This window comes from Castor canadensis, chromosome 11 (assembly GCF_047511655.1).
Source record: "Castor canadensis chromosome 11, mCasCan1.hap1v2, whole genome shotgun sequence".
Lineage (NCBI taxonomy): Eukaryota > Metazoa > Chordata > Mammalia > Rodentia > Castoridae > Castor > Castor canadensis.
The window spans coordinates 139,678,974-139,705,466 of NC_133396.1; the positions used below are offsets into that span (position 1 = coordinate 139,678,974).

At 45.2% G+C, this 26,493-nt stretch overlaps 1 protein-coding gene and 1 non-coding gene across 3 annotated transcripts in view; both read left to right on the forward strand.

The window, feature by feature from the left end:
* Kif26b (kinesin family member 26B) overlaps window positions 1-26,493 on the forward strand; it is a 402,766-nt gene that overhangs the window by 64,237 nt on the left and 312,036 nt on the right. The gene's annotated exons all lie outside the window — the stretch shown is intronic.
* Window positions 14,020-14,121, forward strand: LOC141414297 (U6 spliceosomal RNA). The gene has a single exon (XR_012439358.1). It is a non-coding gene; the product is annotated as a U6 spliceosomal RNA (small nuclear RNA).

The following is a 26,493-nucleotide window of genomic DNA, read 5'->3' on the forward strand; positions in this document are numbered from 1 at the left end:
GACTGACACCTAATGTCTGTGATTTTTCAAGTCTCTTCTTTTTTTCTTTTGGTGGTACTTGGGTTTGAACTCAAGGCTTCATACTTGCTAAGCAGGCACGCTACTGCTTGAGCCACTCCACCAGCCCTCAAGTTTCTTTATTTGTTGTCCTACTGGTGTATGTAGAGGTGAGCAAGAAGAACAAATAAACCCCCATCTCCCTCATCCACAGTGCACTTAGGAGACAGAAGTAGGCATATATTAGAGACATAAACATCTGAAATCAGCCCGCACGTGGAGGGTGACCTTGAATTGAGAAACTTACTCACCAAGAGGACTTTAGAAATGCCTGTTCTCATTCATCTAGGAAAATCCAAGTTATTTAAGAATCATCAGAAGATGATAGGATATATTCATAAAAACTTACCACATAAAGAAAACAGGGTGAATGGAAGAAAAGAAATATTCCTTCCTACAACAAGCATGAAAATGAAAACTGCCACACTACTGCCAGGCAGAACTGCTCCTCCCTGAGCGAACCCAGGAAGGCATGGAAGACAATCTCAAACCAGAAACTTAAAAATCTCAGAATAACAAAAAAATGGAATATGAAAAATGAAATATTATGACAGGAAAGAAAGAAATTGAGGAAAGATACAAAGAATTGTCTCAGAAATAAAGACAAAAGAAACACCAAATTGTATCCCATAAATGTGTACAATTACAAAATGTCAAAAAAGTGAAGACAAAATTACAAAGTTTCGATTCATATTGAACTGAAAAAGCTAAAAAGGGATATTGAGGAGAGGAATAAAACCCAGCCATGAGGTCAAAGATGAGGTAAGGAGCAGTCAGGAGGACCAGAGAAGGGGTGATGCATGAGATCAGCCAAGAAGAGCCCACACAGATAATTGAAGGGAAAGAAGACAGACCAAAACTGACTTTTAAAACTACATTCTAAGAGTACTGGCTAGAAAAAAGAAGCTGTAAATCAATGTATTGACAGTTTCTACGTGTATCTGAGAAAACTGACCCAGAAAACTTAAAATCTAGACATCCTAATAAACTTTGAGGTTAAAGATTCTGGGGATTGGCGAGGTGGAGGGGAAGAAGGAAAATAACTGTTTGGGCTTCTAGTAAAAAATACTAGGTGACTTAACAAAAGGAAGAAAATTAGGTTGGTATCACACTTATCAACAGATACATGCAAAATAAGACAATGAGGGGGAATATTTTAAAAAACTTAAGGAATATGTGAGTCAAGGGTTTTATATCCAGCTAATCTGTCCTTTAGATATGAAGGGTTAAAGAGAAAAAGTTTTAACCATGGTGGAAATCAGGGAAAAATTACACTAACAGCTCCTTTAGGGAGAATGAGTGCTGTCATCAGGCTGAGAGAAGACATGGGAATTTGTCAGAATAAATGGCAATTTGGCAAAACAAGGTAAAGCTATGTTGAAAGGGGACTTTCAGGTTTATGAAATTAACTGGACAACTTCGTCCTTAATAATTCATCCTTACGAAGAAAGTTTGATTTAACAGCCTAATTGAGCCCAATTGCAATGTTTCACCAAATCTAGATGAAACATGGTATGGGTGCCACTAGATGTCAAATTTGTAAAGCAAGAAGGGAAGAGTGGCAGTAATTACCGGAGCATTGAAAAGACCTGGATCAAACCCAGGTCCTCACACATGCTAAGCAAAAGCTCTCTCACTAAGCTACCCCAGCCCGAGGACAGAGCTTTCAAATAGAAAGTTTGAATTAGGTAAGTTTTATAGAGAAAGAACTCCCAAGTACAGTTGGGTTTGTAGACCTTACAAGCATCTAAAGTATTTTGTATTAAAAAGTAATACCCCTTACTTATAAGCTAAGTATCTATTATGGAGGCCATCTACAAACACTGTCACCTCCTTTAGCTGTCTTGACTTGGGACGATCCTGGACTGGAGACAGTAGCAAATGCATGGTATGTGTTTTCACCTCCTTCCTCCACAGTCATGGGGACACCAGTCACTGATCTTGGCAGTTTTCCTTTCTCACTGAGTCCCAATGAGGTCTTAGAATTCTACTCAACACAGTACACCACACTGCTGTCTCCATTCAATCTACATTTGTTGTAAGCTGAGAAATACTTGTTATCCTTACACTAATCATAGGGTCCGTGAGCTGATCACTTGTCATCTTTATTTCACGTGTGGAGACTAATGGGTTTACAGACACATTTTACTTAGTAAATGACAAAACCCACGGGAAGTACCAGGTATAACAGGATGATCAGGACATGCTGCCATCCTTCAAGAGATTCACAGACTCCAGAAGGAAATGAGTGATTCTGTGGAGTCCTTGTGAACGTGTCACTTGTGGTCATATCACATTCCAGTGGGATGAAATGCGCCAGTGTGTGGAACAGGATCACATGGATCTCGGTTTTCAGCATGGAAAACGTTCTCCCAGTCCTATATACAGTGATATCCTTATTTCAGTCCTTGGTACCTTGCTTTTCAGAGTGTGACGTAAAGACCAGCAGCAAGACATCACCTGGGGACATGTTGGAAATGAGGAATCCCAGGCCTCACAGAAGACCTCCTGGAACAAAATCTGTTTTCTTGAGATACTCTCACGATTCCCATACACTAAGGTTGGAGAAGCCCTGCATTCTTCAGTTTGCTACTCCCGAGCACTTTAAAAAAAAAAAAAAAAAACCTCTTAACAAACCTCAGACATATATTCCAAATGTCACTTTCTCTTTTTGCCATAGTTTTCGTATTTTTAAAAAGGAAATTAGTGTTTGGATCTTGAATGTCCCCCAATGTCCATGTGTGAAAGGCTTGGTCCTCAGCCTGTTGTGACACTATTAGGAGGTGGGGCCTTGTGGGAGGAAGTTAGGTCATTGGGGGCGTGGCCTTGAAGGGGACATTGAGAGCCCTGGCCCTGCCTATCTTCTTTTTTTCCTGGCTGCCATGATGTAAGGGATTCCTATACCATGTGATCCTGTTGTGATGTTACCAAACCACAGCCAAAAACCTGGCTCTGTTCCAAAAGGTACCCACGTAAGAGAAAACAACGTAACAGAGAGAGAAACCGAAAAATGAATTTGCTTGCTGTTTTGGCCAGAAGTGGGGGGAGAGATCCTCTGCCTCTGCCTCGCTCATAACAGTGTTGCCACTTACAGAAAAGATGACACAAGACCCAGGAAATATGTGTGTGGTCTTTCTGCCGGGAGGTGAGTCTCTGTCAGGGCAGTGTGTGACACTCCCACCAAGATATTTCCTGTGGGAATCCTCATTTTACCCTATCCCTCCCCAGTTACAGTGGTGTGCCCCCTCAGCCCAAAAGCAATGGGCCCATCAGTTCCTGGACTGAAACCTCCAAAACCATGAGCCTAAGTCAACCTTTCCTCCCAGTCAGTTGACTCTTACAGGTATTTTTATCACAGCTCCAGAAAGCTGGCCACACAAATGATAACAGTGCTTGTCCTGGGGATGACTGGGATGAGGGTTTACAGGGCAGAGGTGTGGATAGTGTTTCACAAAGCACCTGCCTTAATAAATAAATGTCACTTTATGAATGATATCAATACTAGATGAGTAGGAAGTCGGAGACTTAACATAGCTGTTTCTCAGTGGAGGGGCTTCCGGACCATCTAGCTACTGGGCTCTCGCTTGACACTTGTAAGTACTCAGTAACATGGCACCTGGGCGGTTCCCACACCTGTACTCTCAGTAACACACGCATGTGGCATGAGTGCCTGAGTGACAGCCATGGTGAGCATGGGTGCCGGCTTTGCCTTGCTGAGCACTGCAGGGAGACTGGTCTCCAGGTCCCCGTGCTTCCTGGCTGGACCTCCTGCTCCCCTGAGCTGTGAGGAATGGCTGCAGGTTGGGCAGAGCTGTTCCCAAGTATGGCCAGGGTGCTGGTGAGGCTGCAGTGCTCCCTGGGTCACTGTGGCAGGCATGGGTGGGGAACAGACTACCGTCCTGGCTTAGGGGTAGAAAGATCCTCTTGCTGGAGGATTAAGAAGGGGACAGCAGGAGAGGATCTCTCCTTTATCCAGCTGTGAATTCCTTGGTTTGGCTGAAAGCTTTTGACTTGCTCAAGCTCAGCAGGGAGCTCCTTTTCCAGGCTTGGCCTTCCCAGCCTATTAACCGTGTATAAGAGAATAAAAGTTTGTGTTAAACTCCGTGCCCTCTGCCAGGAGCCTGGGCTCCTTAGCCAATCTGCTGGACGCTGGGTGGCACACAGGCTGCTCTGCAGGAGGCCCTGGCCTCCCTGTCTTTCAGAAGGCAGAATCTGTCAAGAGATCTGCTTCCCACTCTCTTATCTGCTAAAATAGCCCAGAGCTGTCAAGGGACACTGTCCCTTTGGTCCCCCGCCCACTTCCCACACTGGGCTGGTTGCCTGGGGAGGGGCTCTCCTGGCTTTTCTTTGCAGTTGATGAGCCAGGAAAATATTTATAAAGGTTGGATTGTTGTAGATTTTAAGGCTACAGTTAATTAAAGATAGGTGTCCCTTGCAAAGTAAAAACTCACGTCAGATCATCAGGATGTGCCTTTTAATCTGTGTTAGGAAATAAGTTTGGGATGGAGCTAGATAGGAGGACCCCACAAGGACTGAATGGCTTTGTGTTGTGACAGTTGAGATAAAGACAGTTTGAATGATCATCAGGTGGTCACAGGGCTAAACAGGAAACGTGTGCACTTATTTAATTTGTTTGGTTTTTTGTCACAGGTGCAATTTTAAGACAGATGAGTGCGGTAGGCGTTTGCCACTTGGATAGGTTTTTGAGTAGATACAATAAGCTGCTTGTCTTATTTCTGGGTGAGGTCTGTACGGGTATGAAAGTAGAGCCCAGAAGTGAGTTCTTGCCTTGGTGCTGTCATTTGCCAGGTGCAGGGTCTTGGGCCATTTAGTCTTAACCTCGTTCACAACAACCATAGGCAATAGCTTGGCACAGTGCCTGGACATAGTTGACACTCCATAAATATTGTAACAATTAGTATGTGACCTGTAGGATTTGTTTTCCGTGTTCAGGATCCAGCCTAGGACCTCACACATGTAAAGCGTGCAGTCTGTCACTCAGCCACATTCCCAGCCCCAAACTATAGGATTCTTGTCAGTTGAAAGTTGAAAGAACTAAGTTCTAAGCCTACAACGAGCTGGAGGTGTGGCTCAAGTGCCTAGCAAGTGTGGGGTCCTGTGTTCAAACCCCAGTCCGAGAGAGAGAGAGAGAGAGAGAGAGAGAGAGAGAGAGAGAGAGAGACAGACAGACAGACAGAGACAGAGAGAAAGAGAGAGAAAGAGGGAGCGGGAGAGAGAGAGGGAGAAGGAGAGAGAGAGAGAGAGAGAGAGGGGAAGATTGTTACTGTAATGCTAGCAGTCCGTTTTGAATTCAGTTTGTTTGTGAAGCAGGATTTTGGGAGGGTTGGCTTTCTTGACCATCTATTTGCCTTGTATGATGCACGAACTTGACTCTCCTTTTTTTTTTCTTACTTTTGGTAAGAACACCTAAACCTAAAGACATTAAAGGGTAGAAATGGAAGTGCAGGATTCAGGTCCTACACTAGGAAGAGACCCGGACTGGGAACCATGAGAGCACAGTCCGTGTCCCTGCTGTCTGCTGAACCCCAGCACAGAGCGCTGGGCTTGGCTCCTGGCAGGGGAGAGCATAGTTCAGCGCCCTCATTATGCAGAAAGAAAAACAGGGTGCAGAGAGGTGAGGTAACCTGCCCAGTATCACCTAAGGTGGCTCTGGGACCAGAGCCTCTGAGCCAGTAATGATCACAAACAGCTGTGAGGCTCACAGACTGCAGAATTCCTTAGAAAGGGGGATTATGATGTCCTGTGAGCCTCAGTGGCTGGCTGCCTCCATTCCCCCCGCCCCACCCCGTTTTCCTCCAAGCCCTTGCTCTGTTCTCAGGTCACCCAACTCCAAAGCCCATCTTTAGATTCAAACTTGTATTGAGGTGAGTGCTTTGCTTTCCTTTCCTCTAGACATGTGGTGCCCCCTTTCTCCTGCCACCCATTTCAAGGTGCCATTTGCTCCTGGAGGCCAGCCTGATGGTGTTTTAGTAACCAGGGAAGCCTGGGTGGGTGATGGTGGTCGTGGCCGCCCAGCTGTGGGCACCCATTTCCCTGGCTCAGTGCAATTGCACCCTTTATGAGTGGGCTGCTGAGACATCAGGGCCCAACACCTCCGTGGACTTCCCGTGTGGCGTGATCAGCTGTGGGAAGCAAGCACACTTTGCCCATTCTCTGGGTGTGCTGTCTTTTGTAGACTGTCCGGTTTGGATTATTCCATGGAATCTACAAGTTTCTGTGCACATAAGTGTCATGGAGAAGCACAGACTTGGGTCTTTTTAAATAGTGAGGGGGCCTGTGACAAAGGACCAGCTACTAAACTTCCCTGTATGCTGTGGACCAATGGGTGTGTGACAGACAACAGACGTGAACAGAAAAATGGAACAAACAAAACCCAGAGGCATGCGGCACACACGCTGTAACTTTGCATCACTGAGAGCAGTTGGCCGGCAGCCTGTCACTAAAGCAGGAGGTGTTTACTGCATGTAGCTTACTTCCGAGGATGGCGGATGGTCTGCAGACCTGACTTTGAGGCACCCTTGTGGGGGATATGGCTTCTTTTTCTCTCTTTTTTTTGTTTTTTTAAAGAATTATTTTACTTTTATATTATCATATTATTGTTATACTGGGGGTACATTGTGAAATTCACAAAGTGCTTGCAATGAATGCATCTTAGTTAAACTCACCCCCTCCATCACTGTCCTTTATCCACGCCCCCCATTCTTAGAATAGTTTCAGTAGGTCACATTTTTCCATTTTCATACATGAGGACATCATATTTCCATCAAATTCATCTTCACCCCTTTTTTTTTGAGTCAAGAGCTGGCTATGAAGCCTAGGCTGATCTCGAACTTGTGACCCTCCTGTCTCCCGTGTGAAAACTCCTGAAAACTGCAAGCGTGGGCTTGTGGAATTACTTTTCTATTTCATAGGGCCTGGAACTTCCAAGTTCTGTGCTTGGGTTTGTGTTTCAAATAAGAAGCGTTTATCCACATGTGTACATAATAGTTCCATGTGTATGAATTACGATGGAGAAACAGCACTCTCCTCAGACTCCCGGGTTTATTTTAGCTGCTTCTTTGTCGGGAAAAGTTTAAAAAGCTAGGAGAAGATGCCTACATATTAATATTTCTGTGTGAGGGCTGGAGGTGAGTTGGTGGGAACTGAGAGGGACGTTTTGGTGAGGCAGTTGTATCAGAAAAGCAATGAGCCTTTGTTAGGGAGGGGGGGAGGATGCCATCAGGTCACAGGCTGGACATGTTTCTGTCCTGTCTCATCATTTCCAGGTCGCTTTCCAGAGACAACCCCCTCCCACCCTCTCTCGCCCTTGCCAGCACTTGTTCTTATCAAACTTTAAATATTTGCCAATTGAATGGGCGGGAAGTGGTATTTCATTGTTCTAATTTGCATTTCCTTGACTCCAGGTGAGCTCCAAATCTTGCATAGCATCCGGGGTTTTCCCTTCTGTAACTACCTGTTCACATACTCTGCCCGAGCGCTGTTAGATGTTGTCTCTTGTTATCGATTTGCAAGTTCTTATTTATCCTAATAATATTTTGTTTGTTGGTGCAATCTTTTCACTGTTTGCAGAGTCTTGTACGGGTCTAGCTGTCAGTTCTCGGCCTTTTCCTGTATCGTTTATGTTTTCTGACCGTCTCCTCTAAGAAACACTCTCCTGAATATCTTTCTAAATTTTCTTCTCAGAGCCCACTCGTTCCATTGTTCTTAGAAAGAGCATTTGAAATATGGAATGACCTCCTGAATATTGTCACGAGAGCAGGCTCTAAGACAGCAGAATCGGTGAAATCCAGGAAAAGATGACGTTTTGCAGTTTTTCCCTGAGGAGCAAACCCAGGGCCTTGCACACGTTAGGCGAGCTCTCTACCACTGAGCGACACCCCCAGCCTCCATCTTTTGAGACTTAGTCAACTTTATACTGAGATTTGTTGTTTCTTTTTATGTCTGCAAAGTGGAGAATTTACACAGGGGGCTGATGAAAAACTAAGACTGAAAAGTGCCTCTTTCTGTGGAGGGGCCTGAGGGGGGTGGCTTTAATCTGCAGACAGGAGAGCTGTCCTGGCTTTGCCTGGTGTCTGTCCTTTGTCCCTTCCTGCCTAGTCTGTCTCAGTCTGTGTCCCTGTTTTACTGATGACCGACATCCTGGACTGTGTGTCCTGCTGTCACCCTTCATGATGTCCCCAGATGGGGACTTTGGGGAGTGCTAAGCCTTGTGTTGTCCCTTCCTGACAACACCTGGGTTGTAGCCTGTTTTCCCCGATGGTTCCCAGCCCAGGGCAGGGCTCTGGGAAATAACTTCTCATACCTGGCTCTGTCCAGATCACAGACTGCAGACCTGCAAGCAGCTTGCTGAGTAACCAGGTGTGGCTTTCTGGATAACTGTGGGTGGATTTAAGTTTCACAATGGGGGCTGGGGTGAGGCCCAGTGGAAGAGCACTTGCCTAGGAAGCATGTATAAGGCCCTGTGGGTTCCATCCCATCATAGGCAGTAAATAAATAAATACATGAATAAAAGATTCACAGTAGAATAAAGGATTTAAGGATGCAGCTTTGGGATTTTTGCCTCTTCAAATGTCACTCTTGGAACATCCCTGCCCAGCAAAGTTCCACCTTTTGGCATAAGCCTGGGTGCCATGCCAAGGCTTCTCTCTGAATTGTTAGTCCATTAGGGATGGGTGACACTGTTGCCTTGTCACCTCATCTCCAGGAGCCCCGACAGCAGGGTTAATATTTAAGTGGTGTGCAGTCAGTGGCCACAGTGGCTGTTAAGATGTTGAGACATCATGCGTGTCGGTCAGCAATGGCTGCCTGGGTCTCCATCTTCAGGACCATCCAGGCTCCTCTGGGAACATCCCCACAAATCAGCAGCTGAAGAGGGACACCTAGTACAGCAGTGAGATTCCGGGGTCCTGCTCAGGACACTGACTGGTTTCTATTCTAATAGGGAGACAGACAGAAAGACCCCCCCCTCCCTAGCCATGGAGGAGTCCATTCTGATCATTCAGTGTCCGTGTCTGCAAAGTTGTTAAGTATCACGACTATCAAAGCACCTGAAAGCCTTTCTGTGATCAGAGGACAAAGGGACAGCGTTGTTTGTGGGGCTGTGTGCCTCGTTCTTAGGAGACACTATCTGTGGATGGTGCAGGAAAAGCTCACTTGTAAGGGCAGAATGCACACGTGCAAATTTTGAAAAGCCACAACAGTCTCCGTGTTGACACCGACATCGAACACTGGGGCCAGGGTGCAAAGGTACAGCCAAGCTGTGCCAGAAGGGAAACCTTCCTTCTGTCTCTGTGCTCCACGTGGGGTCTGCCAGTGCAGCCACACAGGACTTCAGTGGCTATTTAAAACTGTAATTGATCAGAGGGTATAAAAGTAAGAGGATTTTACTTGAGGGGTGCTTGGGATGGAGCAAATGTCGAGCACACACTCTTTCTCCGAGTTCCACCCCAGCCCTGAAACAGTGGCATCTCTGAGCCAGGGCAGGTGATGGAGAGAGAGGAGAGGCAGGCACTATGGGTGGGTGGGGACTGCAGATCCTAGAGTCCAGTGACTGGGACATGGTGTTTAGGGGTCAGGGTGAGGGGCCTGAGGGAAGGAAGGAGACCTGCAGTATCCTGGAGGCGGGACATCGGAGTGTGGGTTTAGTGTGAAAGCCAGTAGGAAGGACCCAGTGAAGGTACATCAGCCATCGCTTCAGTCCGAGGACAGGCTCCTCGGCCCAATCAGTTGAAACGCATCTTTCTTGGAGAAGAGTGAGGGCAGAGGAGGAGCCTGCCTTCCATCGTTCCCACGTTCTTCAGGTCCCGCTCTTCATTCTCTGCTCATGTCCCTTCTGAATTTCTGTGCCAGGGGCTGTCCCAGCAGATGCCCTCCGCTGCCCAGAGCATATGTGAGCCCTGGTTCCCAGCCTCCATCTCTTTGAAGGGCAGGAAGATGAGGGGAAGCTACTTTTGTTAGTCAGTCCACCAACAGTGCCAGTGATGCCAGGCACATTCAAGTGGCTTCATTATGTTCCCAATATCCTTGGTGAGTTGGAGGCTTGCAGCTGCTCCCTGTGATAAAAAAGCTGCATTATATTCTTATGCTCCAAATAGCTGAGCACATGGCCAGGGGCCTGAAAGTTCAGCAGTATGAGCTGGGGAGCTGTCTTGCAGCAGTAGAAGGACCTTCTGCAGGGACCACCGTGAGGCTCTGGGAGCCCGTGTTCAGTGCTGAATCACCGAGGGCAGCTGGCTCATGTCCACCTGGCTCGTGTCCACCTGGCTGCTCCCTCTGGACTCCCATTCTGCCTCCCCACAGTCTTAGAGCAGCTTTGCACGAAGACACATACGTTTGGCCAAAGACTGAGCTCTGGCTCTTTCTCGAACTTGGGAACAAAACTTAACCAAATTCACCCATTATTAATGATTATCAAAGAAACTTGGCCAGGCCTCAGTGGCTCATGTGTGTAATTCTAGCTACTCTGAGAGAGAATTGCAGTTCCAGGCCAGCCTGGGCAAAAAGTTCATGAAACCCCATCTCAAAAGAAAAAGCTGGGTGTGGTGGCGCACAGCTGCAGTGGGAAGTGTGAACAGTAGATCCTGATCCAGACCGGCCTGGGCAAAAAGTGGGATCATCATCTCCAACATAGCCAGAGCAAAAAGGGCTAGGGTTGTGGCTCAAGTGGTAGAGCACCTGCCAAAAAGTGTGAAGACCCTGAGTTCAAACCCCAGTGCCACCAAGAAAGCCAAACAAACAAACAAAAAAGCAAAAAACCAAAAAGCCCTCTCTAGCTTCGGCATGCTCCTCTGTGATGAGGCGAGACTTAATGAGCTGGAAGTGCTCACGGGCCCTTCTCAGCAGGGATCCAGGCTTACACAACACTTCACCACTCTTACGGTTAAAGCGCCTCCAAAAATCCATGTTTGAGCCAAAACAGGAGTTGCACTTGAACTTGACTTGTGAATTTATTTCCTCATTTCTGTCTGAGCAATCTGTGGGTGTCTCTGATGTACTCTCTCCACTGATGTCAAAGAAATCAGTGTGGAAGTCAGTCTGTACCCCAAGTAGAAACCCACTGAATATGAGCTGTTATCTTTTTTTTAATGAAGAGGCTCTGTGGAAATTTTATAACTCGGGAGAAGCTCTTGCAGGTAAAAAGTTGATTTAGCTTTTGCTTGGTGACCAGGGAGGGCAGGAGGAGCAGTGGAGGAGAAGGAAAGGGGCGTCTAGGACATAGTGGAGCAAAATGAGTTCTACTGCCTTACCACGGTGACCTGTGTCAGGTTAAGGCGATTTCATCTGGACACGGGATCCACAGAACTGGCCTGGGAGCGATCACTGTGGCTTAGTTTGTAAGCCAACACTTGGCCTGGTGAGAAAATCCCAACATTTGGCCTGCAGACAACCTCTACCTGAGTATCTATAAACTGATACACTGTGAAATTGAAGAAATCTTATTTTTCTGCATTAAAAGACCTCTGACTACCTGTGTTGAACATCACCCTCCAAATATCTACCAGATTTAAGAAATTACAAAGTATTTCACAATTTTATATCTATATTTTGCCAATCAGGTAAAATTAAGAGGGAGGCTCCTTGTTCTAAGATTGAACAGCTTTTCAGTGTTTTATGGGTCTTATGATTCTTCTAAAATTAGCCTGTTCATTTCCTGTGCCCATTTTTCTCGTTGTGTTACTTGTCTTTTTCATGTCCACTGTTATAATTGAACTTTGCAGGTTTTGAGTGTGAATATTTTGTTGGTTACTTGGGGTTCCCCAAGACCACACCCAGGCTTGGTGGTTTATCTGAAGGCTCGCATGTAGTCATAGTCGCAACAGAGATTTATTCCAGCTAAGGATGCAAAGGAAGTGGTGCGAGGTCCAGAGGAAACCAGGGTAAGCTGAGGAGAGTCCTCTCCCAGTGGAGCTGCACGGGACACGTTTAGTCCCCCACCTCAAATTGTGGCAATATCCACAAGGCGTTGTCTACCAGGGAAGCTCACTAGAGACACTGACCAAGATGTTTATACTGGGGTCTGCTCATGTAGGCACCTGCTGCCTAGCATGTACCAAAATTCCACACGACCAAAGGGAAGGCAGGTGTTTGACATACACCATGGTATTTGTCCTCACGGTTTAGGCAGGCAAGCCAGTGTCCCAGTTCTGGGAATGGAGGGAACCCTCCTGAAATCCAGTCCTCAGGAGCCAGCCAAGGGCCACACAGGCAGGCCTTTCTAGCTCTGTATCAGTCAGGTGCATGTCTAATATACACGCTTATTGTGTTTATACTGCCTTTAGTTCATTCACCAGTGATGTCTGTTTTTAAGGTTATATAATTTCCAATTCATACCTTAAAATACCTTTGCCTGTCCCATTCAGAAAGTTAGCTCCTTGCATTTCTTCCTAATCGTTTTAACAAGTTGCTTTTTGTGATTCAGATTTGATCCCAGTTGGAAATTATTTTGGTGAAAGGAAATGGTCTATTCCATCTTTCTGCATCAAGGTAGCCAGTCATTTCTGCCCTGCTGTTGGCTCGTCATCCCATTCTTACTGACTTCCTGTGCTTCCTGTCCTTTCAGCTTCTCTGGGGTCGGGGGTCCATTGGTATACCATTTCACTATCGCTGTATATATATATATATTTGATATTTAATAGTGTAGACACCCCCCTTGCCTTGGTCGTTCTTGGCTCTTTTGTTAAGTTCTGCCAAAAACATCATATTAAAATTTCTCTTGGAATTGCTTAGAATTTGCAGGTTAGTTTGAGGAGGATATTCATAACTTTAAAAATATTGAGTCTTCCCATCCATGAAGGTGCATGGTTCTTTGTAGCTCTTCATTTACACAAGTCTGCTCCACTGCCTCTTGGTAGACATTTCTGATTTTCCTCATAAGAGCATTAACATATTTTGTTGCAGTCTTCCTAGATTACTCAGGGCTATTTTGTTGTTGGTGGTGGTGGATTGTCCCTTTTAGAAATTAGATTTCTTCATTGATTACTGTTGGTCTACCTGGCTTTTTATGTATCAATGAGATATGCAGCAACTTGAACTCTGTGGGTTCTCCTGAGTTTTCTGCGGAGATTATCATGTTATCTGTAATCATGAACACTTGTCCCTTCCTTTTCAATCCTTATTCTTTGTATGGGTTTTTCCTGTCATACTCTTCTAGCTAGGATCTCTAGTACCAGGCTGATAGGAGTGATGGTCATCCCAGTCTGTTCTAAATTTTATATGAGAGTTCATTTCTCATTTAAATATTAAATATGATGTCTGGTTTATGATATGGTAGATGATCTTTATGCAAGCAAGAATTTTTTTATTCATTTTTCTAGTATTTTAAAATCTTATGGATGGGAACCGAATTTTATGAATTGTTTTCTCTACATCTATTGAGATGATAATAATTATTTTCCTTAATGGGAAAGCTACATAAAGAGATTTTCTAATGTTAAACTATTATTTGGGTTAAAGATGCTTTAGATGTACTAATGATTATTATTTATTGTGTAATAATAATTATATTAGTACACTACTGTGTTTGATTTGCTAACATTTTTTAAAAAATGTTCACACCTGTATTCATGAGTGAATGTGGCCTGTAATTTTTGAAATTACGTTGTCTAGTTTGACTTCAAAATTATATTAGCTTCATCAAATGAGTTGGGGAGGATTTGTACTGTTTTCTGCTCATGGAGAGTTTATGTAATACTGCTTTGATAAAATTTGGTAGAATTTACCTGAAAACCCATTTGGACATGGGTATTATTTGCGGGTCATAACCACTGACTGAATTTGTTAAAATGATTATAGGATTGTTTAGTTTCTCTATTCCTAAATCACAGATACACTAATTTTATTATACTGCACATGGAATTTTAAGTCCTGCTTTTCTCCTTTAGCATTGTGAGCATTTCTTATCTCATTAGCTGTTCACTAGAAAGTATCTTTTAAAGCTTTTACTTGCTTGGCAGCACAGATATTAAAATTGGAAAGACACAGAGAAGGTTAACACAGCCCCTGCGCAAGGATGACACGCACATTCATGAAATGTTCCATATTTTAAAAAAAGCTTTTATTTTAGCAGTGGTCTCTATGATTCACTTTGTTTCTAGAATTTCATCAGGTTACACGTAAGCACACCTGAGAGCACAGTTAGCAGCGCTCAGTACACACTAATTTGTACCAGACGTCATGCCCCAAACCAGCCAGGTACTGTAACTTTCCAGAGTAAAATGCTGGAACTTCCTCAGGCTTAGAGGGTGAGGGTAAAGGTGGCTGTAAACCAACAAAGCAGAGGTTTTCCTTTTTTGCTAAAGGAAAATAACACATTCTTCTGGGATGATGGCTTATTTTCGAAGCGCATCTGGCCTGACCTGCGACTCAGAGGTTTGGGCCTGTGAATTTCTGTTGAAAGACATTTGTAGGGACTTCCAAACGTGTCCATGGAGGTGGCAGGCTCTCAGCTGGGGGAGGAAATGCGTTTTCCCTTCTGTGGAGCTCAGGGCCGTGGCAGACGGTGAAATTTGTATGGAGCTGTTCTCGTTACCACAGGTCAGCGGCCCTTGCTGCCCGTGGGGTCTTAGAATTGCTCTGTGGTGGTCACAGGCAGCTGACCTTCGTGGATTTATGCCATGACCGTCCCAGGCTTGTCCCTGTAGACCCTTCACAAGCTCGTGACCTTACAAAACAAGACACTGTTTCCATTTCCTTTTTTTTTTTCCCTCTGGCCCTGGGGATTGAACCCAGAGCCTTGCATGTGCCAGACACACAGTCTACCATTGGGCTACACCCCCAAACCCTATTTTCATTTTGAAAAATGCCTGAACATTCCCTCTGTCTTTCCACTTACCAAAATCAGTCAACTGTCCAGCTCCCCTTCAGCCTATGTTCTTTGGAGAAATCTCTGGAAACTCCTGCTGAGTTTCCTGATTGGAACTGTGTGAGACCCGTTTAGATTGAATTCAGAACCACGGTCAGGCTCGTGAATTCTCTTTTTAAACAGCCCTTCCCAGGGCTGCAGGTGTAGCCATGTAGTAAGGCATGTGCTTAGCGTGCAAGACCCTTGGTTCAGTCCCCGAAGCCAGAAGATATAAAAATTAAAAACAACAACAAAAACCCCAGAGCTCTCCCCGATCCCATCTGCTGTTTCTTGGGCACACCGTGCACCCATGTCAGGCGTGTGCTGTGGCTTAGGGCAATCGCACAGCCTGTCACAACCCACAGTGATCACGTGAGCCCACCCTGTGGCTCAGGGCTGGGTGGGGAGGCCTGGAGGCAGCTCTGCCCAGCTCCCTTATGAAAAGCAATTTGTCTTCTTTTGCAACAATCCTGTTCTGACAGTTTAAAAAAGAAAAATCCTTGAAGGCAGCTGCAGATTAATATGTAAAACCTCATGTAGGAAACCAACCATTAAAAAGCCAATCTGGGTGCGTGGAACTTCTCCTTTCTTTCTAGCAAGACGGCACTAGTGTTTCTTCTTAGTGCTCTGCCCACAGAGTAGTCATTTCTAAGTTGGTAGACACAGCACGCATTTCTTCACTGTTCTCAAGGTTGGATAATGGTTCTAAGACTTCCTTGAGAAGTAGAAATGGAGAGGCTTAAAGAGATTAAACAACTCACGTAAAGGCATCCAGAGGGGATTTGCTTCTTGGGACACCTCTTTCTTACCCCACTTTCTGGAAAGCCCAGTACCCTGGGTCCAGCCCTTCCCAACTGGGCCATGTTGAGCGAGTTGTTTGATCTCTTAGGGTCCCCACTTTCTCATCTATAAAATCTAGGATCCTTCTTTTCTAAGGGCCAGTGAATTTATGACAAAAGTCGGGCTCCCACGGCTGTGGGGCGGGAAAATTACCAGTTTAGGATTTGACTTAATGGAACCTGGGCCCAAGACATCTGTCACCTGCATCTGTGAAACTAGCAACACCTTGTCTCAGGGCGCTTGGAGCAGATGTTGAAAATTAAATTTGGAAGGCACTTTGATCTCCCAGGCAGGCTCAGTACTCCAGGGTCACAGAGCTGAGCCTGGCCAACCTTGCTCCTGGGCAGGACTTCTCAGCCTCTCAGATTTGAAGTCTTTTGGGAAGTTGTTTGACTGACTGACAGATCATCTCCTACACCTCTAGTGAGCTCATGGGGATCTTCCCCCAATGATTGTCTTATTGCCCCTCTCAATGGGGAGGGCTTGGAGGACTTTCTTTTCTTTTGTCCCTAAATTCTTGGTCCCTATTGAGTTGTTCTCCAAGGGTGCCAAGTCTGAACAACCATGCTTTACAGCAGCTTGGGGAGAGGCTGGCTGGATCGATAGGCTTCCTGGTGTCAGGAAGCACCCCAGTGACCACTGCTCAGATGGCAGGGCATGGGTGAGGTGTTTGGTCCTAAGTGTGGGGTCAGAACCTTTCATTCTTCATACATAGAGCTGGGTGGAGGCTGGTGGAGCTTCGGGTGCCACGGTGCTGGGGGAGGAGTCTCTGGGCCCCCAGGGATCAAGCCTGGCCCAGTCCTGACCGTGGCTCACCAGGCTTTCTTTGCCAACCCCGAGGGCAGCCGTGTGTTGACTTTGGAGCAGGATGAAAGCTGCTAACCTGCAGAAAAGAGTAGGTAAACAAGGAGCCAGAGAACAGATGACTGCCAGGAGAGCTGTCTCACTGTGGCAGCCATCACCGTTCCCACATTCCACCTGCTCTGTGTGGCCTGCTGTCTCCGTCCGAGTGTCTTCTCTGGCGTCTGACCCAGGGTCTTGGGTAACAATTGGCTGCTGTGTGCCAAGGACAACAATGGCAGAGTCATTCCAGCAGCAAGACTCCGGGACAGCATGAGATCAGAGCAAGCAGGACCTGGGGCGGGGGTGAGGACAAGCAGCTGCACAGGGTGCCAGCTGCTGAGTCACCGCGTGTCTGGGACATTGCCTAACCTGTCTCTGCTCCCGTTCTGTGTGTGAACCCTGGAAATCCCAGATGCCCCTCATGTTATGCAGCAGGTAAGCGCCAGTCACCTTTCTGTGACTGTCCTTGCTGCAAAGCCTGCTCAGCCCAGGGAGGGATGAAGCAGCATTCAGTGACAGAAACAGCAGTGCATCTGGAGACCTGAGACCTCAAGCCATGCCAGGCCTAACCGTGTACGGTTGTCATCCTGAGCCTCATTCTGCTTAGCACTGAAAGAAGATAGAAACGAATCATTTCCTAAGGTCCTTCTTCCTTCCTTCCCTCCTTCACCCCTCCCTCCCTCCCTCTCTGTCCTGGTGCTGTGGAAAGCATCCAGGGTCTTGAGCATGCTACACAGATGGGCACTGTTCTACGGAGCTACACGCGGCCCTGCCAGCTCACTTCTGCTGTCATGTGTTGCTTGTTGGAGCCGAGCCCTTAATCACAACCCTCAGCCCCAAACTTCCTCTCCCTGCAACCCCATGGGGACCACCAGAGCATCTCTTCCCACTGACCAGTGACTCACAGGTGTCACTGGGCAGGGTGGCTGAGGTCTGTTCCTGTGCACATAAATGCCCTCAGGTAAGCCGTCGTGGTTCTAGAGGACAAGTCCTAAGGAAGTGAGAGTTGGAGATGAATGACTAGGGGAGCAAGTCCAGGCCTGGTGGTGTGGTGGCTGGTCACTCCCCATGCATCCTGGGGACCTGGTCATAAAGCTCCCCTCATGTTAGACACCCTTCTCCATGTTGGTAGAAGTGGGAGGGCAGACCTGTCTAGGAAGGGAGTGTCCTTGAAGCCCAACAGAGCTGGGGACAGTGTGGGGGTAGGAAGCCCATGGTGGTGGTGTCGTCTGAGAGGCAGGTGTCATCCTGATGCTCTCTCAGTGGGGGACTTGGAAGACCCTCCTGTCTCCTGTGCCTCCCAGGAATACTGTAGAAGCTCAGCCTGCAGAACAGAATGTGTCTAGTTAATACGCAAGTGTGCATCACTCATGGTCCCTGTCACCAAGGAGTAGCATGCGGCACTGAGGTGTGGAGTGTAGCCAGGCCCTGGCAGGTGCTCGAAGGCTTAGTTCAGCTTTCCTGTGTGGCTCACGGCAGGTGTCTTCACATCTCTGGGATTCAGGTACCTAAAAGGGAAATGAGCACCTTGCACACTCCCCAGGGACCGGGAGGGGGCAGCCAATAGAACTTTGACACTTCACAACCAGCAATGTGCTTAATATCAGCCTTTCTAGGAGGCCTAGCTGTGTGCCAGCTGTCAGGCATTGTAGCTCACACTGCATGCTGGAATTTCCTTCCTTTGAATGGCAGGAAGGGGGAGGTTCTTTGCACACATTCGTGACATTTTGGCAAGTGTAAATGTCACAAGTTCCCCTGTACTGGGCCTGTGTGGCCTAAGCGCTCAACCTAGACAGGTAGACCGGAGCTCCTGACTGCAGATCTGCACCATTTAATTCATGGACTTCACACTCTATGTCGTTGTCATTGGAGTTTTAGTTCGGCAGTCATCTGGTCTCCTATTTTCCTTTCTTCTTTTCCACAGTCCCCAGCGCAGGGTGTGAACATAACTCGCCACGGGGGTGTATTGATAAGTGATGGGCAAATGGAAATAGTCACAGCTTCAACTCTTGAATTTCTTGATGGTTCTTTTCATGCAGACTCCGAAGTCTGGGAGCCACCAGGGGCTTCTGGTCAGCCTAGACAGATAGACGGGAGCCACCAATGGCCTCTAGTTCTAACATCACAGGCATCTCTTCCCACAGCAGCTTGCCTCATGCTCCTTTGGTCACTGGTAAGTGTTGTCACATCTTTTAACTCTCCTGTCTGCACCAGGGAATAAAGTTCACCAGGTAGGACACACCACCAACCACCAGTTCCCTGCTGCAGGCAGAGTGTGCGTATCTTTGCACTGATCTTTGGACAGCCTATTTTCCTTGTATGATAGCCACACCGAATGCACAGGAATTGCTGTTGGAAAGAGTGTAGGGACTGCCACCTATCAAAGCAGCTGACTGATTGCAGGAAGGACCAGGGACTGCTAAGTTTGATTACTTGTAATTTAGCTTTGTATACAATTTTATTTCCTTGGTGACAGCTACTCGTTTAACTCACTTGTTGACTCCTGTGAGACATGGGAAGACAGGGAAGGTCTTTAAAACATCTGCCTGTGGTTCACTTTTAATTTCTTTTCCAGGTAGTCTCCGGTGAGGGGGTATTTCCTAACGGCATCTCTCGGGAGTCTGTCTCTGGAAGTAGAATGGAATGTTTAGAAGGATGAAAGACAGGTGTTCATTTCACAGAGAAGGATGCTATATTCACACACAATCTCAGCAGCAGTGACATCTCACCCAGGGTTCAGGGTTTTGTCAGGAGGACTTCATCCTCATTCTTCATGTACAGTCTACCCTCTACATGCACAGTTCAACTGACAGTCAGTAGAAAATCCTTGGGGAAGTTACACCTGTAGTTAATATGTACAGGCTATTACTCCCTGAACAGTGCAGTGTCACAGCTGTTTGCACAGAATTTGTACTGAAGCAAGCGTTGTCACCCAGAGATGACGTAAAGTGTATGGGAGGACAGGTGTTTCCTATGCAAACACTACACCATTTTATGAGGGACTTGAGCACTCCCACGCTTTTGTATCCATGGGGCTCTGGAACCAACTATGCCAAATGGAGTTTTTGGTATTGCCCAGCTGGTTAAATGACTGACCTTGAAAATGAGTCTTGTAAGTCACATGACTCCCAACGGGTCCAAGGAGCCTGATAGTCTGTGAGCTCCAGATCCATTAACCCCAGCTCCTGAGGTCACAATGCCAGAGGGACCACCCTTCGTCTTTCTTTCCATACACACATGCATTGTGTATGTGTGTTAAAGTCTTAGACCCATACGTGGTGCATAATAAAAGCGGTAAGCATTCATTGTCCTTGCTGTTGTCTTCCTTTACTTGTATTCAGTGATTCACGGCTGGCTAGCAGGTAAGGATTATCAATAGAAGGGAACTTCAGAGGCTTGTGTCAGACCCCAGGCCACTGCTTTTGTAGCTCCAGGGTAGCAGAAGTGGGGAGCTGGCCCCCATGCTGCTTCCTCTGGCTTTTTTGTTCCCCTTGACTGTTGTGCCTTTGCCAGGAGCTCACATCCGGGCACTGCTCACTCTGGAGTGAGCTCCTGTCAGAAGCCCTGCCTCTGTCATGAGCTGGATCAGGCTGGATCCAGTCTGGGTTTTGGTGTTTCAGCCTTGCTCTTTGCTGTGCAGTCACTGTGCCAGCAGGGCCGTAAGCTGATGTGTCAGGGAGGTATCCACCCCTGCAAACACATTGTGAATTCTTAGGTACACGCCACCAGCTTTCCAGAGGAGCAGCTGCATCTCGCAGATGTGGCTTAAATACTTAGCATGAGCTGGGCAGTGCGGCGTGCGGGTGTGGGGGTGTGGGGTCCCCTGCATCCTGCCCTCAGGAACTCAGGTTAATTGGTCTGGGAGCTCACGGACCATTAGGCTGCTGAGACCCCTTGGGAGATATGTGACTTGTCGACTTTCTCCTAATAGTAATAAAAAGATAACAATTGTCATGAAAGACTCTCTTAGGTTCAAGAATTAGGCGTTTAACCAGTATGGGTGGTACCCCAAAATTCATTTAGGTAAAAAAAGAGAACAGCCTGTTAACAGATCCCAAGTGGCATGGCTGAACTAGCGTGCTGACGGGCTCTTTTGTCGTCTTGTGGCTGCAGTCTACGGATGGCTGCCTGGCTCTCTTCACTGAGGCTTTTCCCTCAGGATCGTTGTCGGGTTTTTCCAGTATTTAGATGATTAAGCTCACAGATGGCAGCTTCTAAGTTATTATGGCACCGATTAAAGAATTGTTAAGGCAGATTTATTTTTCTAAATACAAACACATGCACAACTGAGATGGCCAAAACTTTGCTAGACACAATAGTTCCTTGTTTCTCTCTTCAAAATGTATTCGTTATGGACTTGGGTTATAAAACAGCAGTGCTCGGCAAAGAATTGTAAGCTCTTGACCACAGTTTTAAAAAGATACTCCATCTTTCTGGTTTTTCCTTTTTCTCTCTTCCATCATCACCAGTATCCTTAGATGTGAGAACCTGTGTCAAGCACCGAACCGGCACCGAGAAGGCTCCCAGGTCCATCTCTGTCAGTAGCACTAACAGACACGTTCATGGTTACACGCGGTTAAGCATGTCTTCCTGCGAGGAATGACTGTTCGAGTCCTTTGTCCATTTTTTAATTGCATTATTTGTTTCTTCTTTGATACTGAGTTGAAGGTGTTCCTTATGTATTTTGAATATCAACCCCTTCTCAGATGTTTTCTCCCGTCTCGTGGCTTCCTTTTTGCTGTGTTGATGGTTTGATGTAGTCCCACGTGCCTATTTTCTGCTTTCATTGCCTGTGCTGTTGGGGTCAAACCCAAGAAATCATTGCCAAAACTAATGTCATGAAGATTTCCCCTGCATTTTCTTTGAGGAGTTTTGTAGTCTCGGGTTTTATGTTTAAGTCCTTTAGTTAATTTTAATTTGGTATTTGTGTGTGGTATAAGATAAGGATCCAATTTCGTTCTTTTGCATGTGGATATGTAGTTTTCCTAGGACCATTTGTTGAGACTCTCCCACTGTGCAGTCTTGGCACCATTGGTGCGTGTGTGGCTCCCTGGTTCTGTTCTGCTCCTTGGTCTATGTAACGTATGTATTGTCATGCTGTTTTGATGACAGTAACTTTGTCAGATGCTTTGAGGTTAGAAAGTATGAGGACTAAAGAGCATTTTGGGTTTTTTGGGTTCCATATGAATCTTAGGACTGGATTCTATTCTGCAAAGACCATTAAGATTTCAATAGGGATTACAATGAATCTGTACCTTGCTTTGGTTACTATGAACATTTTAACAAGATTAAGTCTTCCAATACATGAACAGAAGACACTGAATTTTCATATGTGGTTTTTATTATGCTGAGGGAATTTTCTTCTCAGTTTGTTGAGTGCCTTAAAAATATGTCGTGAAAGGGTATTGAATTCAGTTACATTTTCTATGTAGGCTGAAGTGATTGTTTGATTTTTCTCTCTCATTCTGTTAATGTGGTGTAGCTCATTTTCTGATATTTGGTTGAGGATTTTGCACACATATTAGGCAGGAATACTGACCTGTCGTTTTTGCTCTTTTTGTAATGCTTTTATCTGGCTTTATTAACAGGTGATGCTGGCCTCATAAAACGTGTCTGAAGTGTTCCCTTCTCACTATGTGGGGAGAGTTAAGAAGGACTGACAGCGACTCTTCCTCAGGAGTTTGCTAGCATTCTGCAGGAAGCCGTCTGGTCCTGGGCTTTTCTTCGATGGGAATTTCTGATGCCTGATTCAGCCTCCTGGGGCATAGGTCTGTTCGGATGTTGTTTCTGCATGAGTGAGTTAGTCTTGGTAGCGTGTAGGTTTCTAGGAATTTGTCCATTTCTTCTAGGTTAGTGAGCGTGTTGGCATTTAGGTGTTCACAGGTGTCTCTTAACATCCTTTTTATGTCTGTGGCATCAGCTGTAATGTCTCTTCTTCATTTCTGATATGATTTATCTGGATCTTTTTTCTTAGTCTATTAAGTGTTTGTCAATTTTATCTTTTCCAAACACCAACTCTTAGTTTAATGGACATTTTTCTATGACTTAAATTAGCCATATTTTGAATTAATATTAATTGTACAAAGGGGTTTCATTGTGACATTTCTGTACATATGTATGGTGTACATTGATCATACTCACCCCTCTGTTACTTTCTTCCACATTATTATTTTACAATCTTTAATGGGTTTCATTATTTATTTCCCTTTTTCTTTTTGTGCGGTACTGGGATTTGAACTCAGGGCCTCTTGCTTGCTAGGCAGGTGTCTACACTTGAGCCACGCTACCAGCCCTGTGTTTTCTATTTCACTTATTTTTTATTTCATTCATTTATTTCTGACTTGATCTTCATTATTACCTTCTGCTTGTTAACTTTGGGTTTAGATTATTTTTCTGTTTTTTAGTTCTTGCAGATGTAAAGTCGGGTCATTTATTTGAGATCTTTCTTCTTCTGTTTTTTTTTTTTAAACAAAAGTTTTTACTTCTATAAAATTCCCCCCAGTAATGTTCTTGCTGTTTCGGTTTGTTATGCATCACTTTTGTCTAAATATATTTTTTAATTCCCTTGTAACTTCTTCTTTGACCCACTGGTTGTTCAAAAGTATTTCCACATATTTGTGAATTTTCCAGTCTTTTTCTTGCTATTAGTTTTTACTTTCATTCTATTGCAGCTGGAAAAAAATAGTATAACTTCAGTCTTCTTAAATCTGTGAAGTCTTTTGGGCCCTGGCATGTGACCATGCTGGAGAATGTGTGGTGTGCACTTGAGAAGAATGTACTCTTTCCAATAGACATTTTGGAAATGTCTGTTGAGCAGCTTGGCAGCAGTGTTGTTAGAATTCTGTTTGCTCGTTAATCTCCTTTGAACAGCCTCTTGTTGACAGTGGGGCATTGGAATCGCCTACTATTGACTCTTGTGTTGCTGTCTGACTATTTTTCCCTTGAGTTTTCTCAAGATTTGTTTAGTATATTTGGATTTTCTGATGTTGGGTGCATATATATATATATATATATATGTTTTGTCTTCCTGGTAAATAGATCTTTTCATCATTATATAGTGTCTCCTGATTTCTTGTGACAGTTTTTGTCTTAAAGTCTCTTCTTTCTGATATAAATATGGCCACCCTGCTGTCTTCTGGTTATCATTTGCCTGGGGTATCTTTCCCATCTCATGTGCGTCCTTATCTTTAAAATGACTCCCTTGTAAACAGCATATAATAGTTGGATTTTATATGTTTGTTTTCCATTTGGCCTCTATGTCTTTTGGCTAAAGAGTTTAATCCATTTATATTTAGAATCATTACTGACAGGACTTTACTTTTGTCATTTAAAAATTTTTATGTCTTTCCTTCTTTCTTTTTTTGAATCTCTTTTCCTCTTTTGCTGTCTTTTTGTTTTGTTCATGTTTTCTGGTGACAAGCTGTGATTCCTTTCTCTTACAGCTGTTTTCCTTGTGACAAATATGGGACTTACAACATATCACAGTTGTAACAATCCATTTTAAGTTAACAGTAACCTCAGTCACACCCAAAACTTATACTCTTTTACTTCTCCCCCAACACTGAAGTTATTAATGTCACAGATGACATCTTTTCATATTGTTTCCATTAACATATTTTATATATTTTTATACTTTTGTCTTAATTTCTAAACCAGAGTTAGAAGTGATTGTCCCAGTACTGTTGAAGTATTACAGGACTCTCTATTTGCCTTTACCAGTGAGCATTATGCTTTCATCTGTCCATCTAGTGTCCTTCCAGTTCAACCTCAAGGCCTCTCTTTAGCGTTTCTTGTAAGGGTGATCTAGGGGTCATGAATTCCTCTGCTTTTATTTATTTGCCAAGCATTGTTCTTTCATTTTTGAAGGACAGTTTGCCAGATGTTCTTGGCTGGCAGTTTTCTTCTTTCAGCTCTTAGATTAAAACATGTCATCTCATTCCCTCTAACACACGAGGTGTCTTCTGAGCAGACCACTGACAGCCTTGTGAGGGATCTCTTGTATGTGACAAACCTTTCTCTTGCTGCTTTCAGAACTCTCTTTGTCTTCCACTTTGGACAGTTTGTTCACCATGTATCTCAGTGTAGACGTCTTTGAGTTCAGTCAAGCTGAAGTCAAGTTAGGCTTCTCGAGTCTGATGCCTGCTTCCTTCTTGAGATTTGAGAAGCTTTCTGCCATATTGCTTTTAAAAAAAGTTTCCTACCCTATCTCTTTCTCTACTCCTTATGGCACTCTAAAGTGTGTATATGAGCCCACTTGACGATGTCCCGTAAGTCCCTTAGGCTTTCTTCATTGGTTTGCTCTTCTGAGTAGATAATTTCAAATGACTTGTCTCAGAGTTTGCTAGTTCTTGCTTCTGCTTGATCAAGTCTTAGTGTTGAGTCTCTCTAGTGACTATTTCATACTTCAATTTGATCATTATATTCTTCAGTTCCAAAGTTACTGTTTGGATCTTTTTAGTATTTTCTACCTCTGTTGATATTCTCATTGTTTTTTTTTACATTTCAGTGTCCTGAGCTAATTGGGATGTTCATGATGGTTATTTTAAATTTTATTGTTGGATAATTAATATATCCCTAGTTTGGTCCATTGATTGGGTCATGTTCCCTCTGAGTGTGTGTGTGTGCATGTATGTGCATGTTTGTATACATGTGTACATGTCTGTATATGTGTTGATGCATTTGAAAGGCAGCTACCTCTCCTAGTTTTTACAATCTGGCCTCAGACAGGGAAAAAAATCCTCACCAATCAGCTTATCTAGAGATTCTGAGGACCTCTCATACCTTTTCCGTGGCTGGGTTTTCTCTGGACTTGTACATGTAAATTCTCAATTAGAGGATTTACAGTTTCCTCTTGCAGAAGCTTCTAGCCTCTGCTCTCCCTGGCGTCTGGGTGCTGCAGATTGTCTGAAACTTCCTCCAGTTTCCCTGCTGTCTTTTGTTGCCAGTTCCTCAAGGCTTCTGGAGTGTGTTGGGTCCTGTCAGCACTCTGAGACAGGAAGACAGAAATGAGTCTCTCAGGCATCTCCCAAGAAGCCAGGTTGTAGGATGCACACCCCACTCCTTCCTCCCCCAGATTCCTTCCAGTTGCACTGCACCGAACGAGGGCAGGGACTGTGGCCAGCGAGTGTGGGGAGGCTTCCCACCAGCTTTGATACATCTGGTTTTGCACTTGCCTGGGGTGCAGAGCCTCTTAATTGGTTTCTGGATTCATCGCAAAAGGAATTAGCTCATATATTGTTAAGTCTGTGTCCCTAATGGGGTGTGGGGGTGGGGGAGGAAAGGCCTGGGGCTTCCTATTTTACCATCTTGCAATATTATCTTACTAGGAGGTCCACACAGATGTAATGAAGGTCAGGACCTTGAGAGGACATTGTCCTGGAATGGGGTAGACCCAGTGATGAGTGTTCTTATGAGAGACAGAGAAGGAGAAGACACAAAGACACAGATGAGAAGGCTTGTGCAAATAGAAGCAGAGATTAAAGGGATGTATCTCTGAGCCAGGGAATGTCATGGACTGCTGGTGTTCACCAGAAGCTTGGAGAGAGACTGGAATGGATTCTCTCTCAGTCTCCACAAGGAACCAACCTTTCTGGCCCCTTGGTTTCACACTTCTGGCTGTCAGAACTGTGAGAGTATTGTTTTAAGCCAGTGAGCTTGTGGTAGCAGCTCTAGAAAACTAATGCCACATGGGAAGTGATGTGGGGAGTTTCACTGTGGAAAGCTGGGAGGGGATTTGAGACCTCATTCAGTTGGCAGTCTAACCTCATCCGGTTCCCACGGATCCTGCACGTATCTGAGGCTGTCATCCACATGGGGGGTTGGGTGGGGATTTGGTGGCACCTAAACTGCATTTCCCAGGGCCTTGGGGCTCCTTGGAGGTACCCTAAGGGCTG